We start from the raw sequence: 5,245 nt of genomic DNA, 5'->3' as shown, positions 1-5,245 counted from the left end.
ATTGCACTTGCATGACCGTTGTGGTCACACCCTTAAGTGAGAGTGAGAAACTACGCCTTTGTGAGGTTTTTGCCTCTGTGCAAGATAGTGGATCACTTTTGGGATACATCCGTACCTATGGTTTCGTGTGATTTTCATCTCCGTGTAGCCATAGGGAACTGTATTCCCCTGAATTGAACTCGATTCAAATGAGCCTATAATGGGTGAGAATCGAGGAATCTGCTGGTTCAGGCACCTCAACTTTAGAACTAAAACCTCATATAGAAAAACTGTAAGAGCTCAACTTAGTTAGAATTATACTTTAGATATTACCCTCACATATCATTCTTGAGTTTATTAATATTATGTGATACTGACTGTTTCCTTTTTTCATTGCATGTCATTTCGCATTTAAAAGGTATCGATTCACGGTCAGTTTCTAAGTTAGAAAGTTTTATTATGGAGAACGGACTTCATGATAGAGTGGAGGGCAACGCTAACGTCCATAGATGGTCTGAGCAAACTCAGCTAGGAAAAGGGGATAGCATAACTGTGGGATATATGTCGGAGCTGTCAGACTACACTCGCATCAGTGTCACACAGAATAATCTGCAGGAGCTTAAGGCGATTTGAGATCAGTGGGGCAATGAGACTAAGCAATCATTCTATGGTAAGTACGGAGATTTGCCCTATTTGTTTGATATTCAGGTTGATGAGAACTTGTTTCGAGCTCTCGCCCAGTTCTGGAATCCAGCATACAATTGTTTTACTTTTGGGGAGGTAGATTTAGTGCCTACTGTGGAGGAGTACACAGCCTTGCTTCGGTGTCCTAGATTTCAGTGTGATAGGATTTATTCTCGAGCTGCTTGTGTCCCAACCTTTGGTAAGTAGCTAATGACCATTACGGGGATGAGCGAGCAGTGGACCATGGCTAGAATTAAGGAAAAGGGTGAGATAAGTGCATTCCGTGGGGAGCTTTGAAAGATCTGATCCAGACACATCCAGACGAGGCGAAGAGGATAGACATTTTTGCTTTAAGCGTATACGGATTGATGGTTTTCCCCAGGGCCTTGGGATATGTGGATGAGGCGACCACGGATCTCTTCCATCGACTTAGCAAATGGGTCACTTCTATTCCTGCGATTTTGGCCGAGACATTCAGGTCCCTGAATGCATGTAGGAGGGCCAGTGCAGGCAGGTTTGTTGGTTCTGCTCAGTTACTTTTAGCTTGGTTCTATAGTCACTTTCGATTGATAGATAGGGTGGTTTGTCGGGTCTTCTTCGAGGATTACTCCCTGTTGAAGGACATAGCAGCTTCAACTAGGAGAGTTGATGTTCCAGAAGAGAATTGGATAGCGCTACTTCAGAACCTTCAGTCGAAAGATGTTGAGTGGAGGGCTCCATGGATGATTCCCGGTGAGACTCTTTACTGATGCGGCAATTTAGATTGGGTTCCTCTGTTGGGAATTTGGGGTGCCATCGGTTATGCCTCTTTGCTGGTGTTGAGGCAGCATGGATTGAGGCAGTTCGTACCAGCAACTTATGGATTGGCTCAAAGTGAGTTCTTGTATAGATGAGCTGATTACAAGAAGAAGGTTAGTGAGATCTCTAGTGCTTGGAACCAGACTTGTAGATTGACAGGAGTAGCCATTAACCCTGCTACGACCCCTGAGTACATTGAGTGGAAGAGTAGAAGGATTAATGACAATATCCCTAGGCCAAGCATGGAAGGAGCTCGACCGATGGAGGAATATTTACAAGTGATGCCCTCGGAATTAGAGACCATGAAACAAGAGTTCGAGAGAAAGAACTTGGAGTTCGAGAAGAGGATAGCAAAGCTTGAAGAAGAAAAGATGTACTTGAGCCTAGATGTCGACGTTCAAAAGATGAAGGTTGAGAAAAAGAGTAAAGAAAAAATGAAGATCGAGGAGGACCGAGATGATTTAAAAGAGCACTACAAAAGGGCACAAGTAGCTTTGAAAAGAATAGGGCTAGGAAGGTTTTCAGATCAGGGACAGAAAGAGGTCCAAGAGGAAAAAACTAAGGTCGAATATTGGGAGAAGAAGTTCCAAGAGATGCAATCACAGAATTTGACCTTAGAAAAAGAAAATCATGGTTTAAAGACTAAAGTAACTGAGCTTGAGCTATCCCTTCATCTGCATCGAAGTTGTGATTCTACGGCCGAAGTAAAGAAATTAAAAGAAAAGGTTGAGGAGTTGGAATCAGCATTGTAGGATAGCAGGCTCCTAATCAAGCAGCTTGGGGTACGAGAAGATCACTTGAAGGGAGAGCTTTATCAATCTAGAGGACAGGTCAGAGAAAGGGATCACGTCATTGGAGAAGCTGTAGTCCAGATTCGAGAGGTCGCTGAGCACGCGCAAGACTTGGCAATACAAGTTGATGTACTGAGTTTGGTGTATGAGTCATCGCCGGATAAAGGACGAGAGTTAGCCATGTTATTAGATAGAGTTAAAACTTTGGGCATTAGGGCGAAAGCATATTTATAATCTTCTTATATGTAAAGATATTCTTTTTCTAAATAAAGTTTTCTAAATGAGATTGAATCAGATTCGATGTCCTTTTTGCATTCATGCATTTGCATCTCATAGCATTTCATCGGATCATTTGCATTCAAAGTTATAGAAAAACCCTAATTAGTTAAATTACCACAGAAGTAGAAAAGAAAATCTGGAAACCACGCATCAGTACAGAACTCATGGAAAATCTAGGAATATGGATCAAAGGTTTGAACAGCTACAAAAGGACATGCAGGACCAATTGCAAGAGCAATTGGCCAAGATGCAAAATGACATAAGGGAGCAAATGCTAGAGGCTCAGAGGAATATGATGACTGAGATGGCTCAGTTGCTGAGGGCCACTAATAAGGGAAAAGCCTCTATGGCAATCACTGGTGAGGAGGAAGAGGATCATCCTCCTGACTTTACTCTATCCCACGGGCCTACACAAACCGAGGCACATCCTAGAAGGCCGTCTGTCACTATAAGGCCTCAACATAAACCGGTTGATGCTGGGATCCACATGAATAACCCAATTGGTTCGGGATTCAATTTGGCTGACAACCCTACCAATCCCCTCATTCCTGACTTAGACGTGGCTGAAAAGGAAGATTTGAAAGCTGAAGCTGCAAAGCAATTGGAGGAACGTTGTAGATGGTTGGAAGAGAAATTTAAGGCTCTAGAGAGTGCTGATGGGCATCATGGAGTTGATGCCAAGGATTTGAGTTTGGTCCCAGACTTGGTGCTTCCCCAAAAATTCAAAATGCCGGAGTTTGAAAAGTACAACGGGACTACTTACCCAGAGGCCCACATTACGATGTTCTGTAGGAGGATGACCGGATATGTGAACAATGATCAACTTTTGATTCATTGTTTCCAAGATAGCTTAGTAGGAGCAACAGTTAGGTGGTACAATCAGTTGAGCTGGGCTAGAGTAAATTCATGGAGGGATCTTACACAAGCCTTCATGCAACAGTACAATCATGTGACTGACATGACGCCGGATAGGATTATGCTGCAAAATATGGAGAAAAAGCCTAATGAGAATTTTAGGCAATATGCTCAAAGATGGAGAGAGGTTGCTATGCAAGTTCAGCCACCATTGTTGGAGAAGGAGGTCACCATGTTGTTCATCAACACTCTGAAGGCCCCATTCATTACTCACATGATTGGAAGCACTACCAAAAGTTTTGCGGACATAGTTATGGCGGGAGAGATGATTGAGAACGCCATAAGAGGTGGCAAAATTGAGGGGGAAGCGGCCAAAAGATCGGCACCAAGGAGAAAAAACCATGAGGTGAACAACACAAGCAGCTTCAACTCAAAGGCAATCACAATTGGTCAACCCACAGTAGCTGCGGTTGGGCAACATGGTTCTCAAAGGCAGGAATCAGGCACAATGCACGAAAGGATGCAATTCACACCTATCCCTGTGACGTATCGTGAGCTTTATCAAAGCTTATACAATGCACATGCTATTTCTCCTTTCCACTTGAAACCATTACAGTCCCCATATCCTAAATGGTATGATGCAAACGCCATATGCGAGCGAGTACCACGCCAGAATATCGGGGCACTCAATTGAAAATTGTACCGGATTTAAGAAGGTCGTAGAGAGATTGATCAAGATGAGGGTTGTGAAATTTGATAGTACCCCAAATACTGAAAACCCTTTGCCAAATCATGACAATCAAGGAGTGAATGCCATTGGCAAAGCTAGTGAAAGAAGGATGAAGGAAAATGTTGCTGAGGTGAGGATGCCTATGAAGGTGATTTAGGAATAGATGATGAAGAGAGGGATGATAAACTCTGGGAAAGAAAGAGAAAAAACAATGAACTACTGTGAGTTCCATAGAGAAGAGGGCCATGAGCCCAAAATTGTGAAGAATTCAGAGCCTTGGTGCAAGGCTTTATAGATAATAAAGAGCTACAAATTTTTGAAGGAAGCTCTTATAAAAGAGAAATAAGTGTGCTGGAAGGTGAACACAAAGGAACCAGCCGGCCAAGGATTATTATCTCCCTGCCAGGGAATAACGAAGTGGGGACACTAGCAGTTCCCAAGGTCATTATCCATAAGCCTACTCCTTTCCCTTACAAGGATAGCAAGAGAGTACTATGGAGCTATGACTGTAGTGTGACAGTGCCGGAGGAAGAAAATATAGCCAGCGCATCTAAAGACATGCAAGTTGAAGGTTCCCACACGCGGAGTGAGAAGCGTTATGATACGGGGGCGTCAGAGTGGAGCCCACAAAAATAAAAGGTGTCGAGGTTGAAAAGGAAAAAGAAGCTGAAGTGCCTGTCAAGGAGCCAGTAAAGGAAGAGGAGGCTAAGGAATTTCTAAAGTTCCTTAAACATAGCGAGTATAGCATGGTCGAGCAGTTGTGTAAGCAGCCGACTCGCATATCAGTATTAGCTCTACTTTTGAGTTTTGAGGCGCATAGAGAAGCATTGATGAAGGTGCTTAACGAAACATATGTCACCCATCACATATCCGTTAATAAGCTGGACCGATTGGTGAACAACATTAGCGCGGATAATTTCATCTACTTTAATGATGATGAAATCCCACCGGGGGGCAGAGGGTCAACTAAGGCCTTGCATATTACTACTCGGTGCAAGGGGTACACACTCCCAAGCGTGCTTATTGATAATGGATCGGCTTTGAATGTTCTATCATTGTCAACATTAAACAGATTATCCATTGACGATTCTCACATGAAGTCATGTCAGAATGTGGTAAGAGCCTTCGA

Source organism: Gossypium hirsutum, chromosome A10, assembly GCF_007990345.1.
Source record: "Gossypium hirsutum isolate 1008001.06 chromosome A10, Gossypium_hirsutum_v2.1, whole genome shotgun sequence".
NCBI lineage: Eukaryota > Viridiplantae > Streptophyta > Magnoliopsida > Malvales > Malvaceae > Gossypium > Gossypium hirsutum.
Note: the sequence above shows the minus strand (reverse complement) of the source record.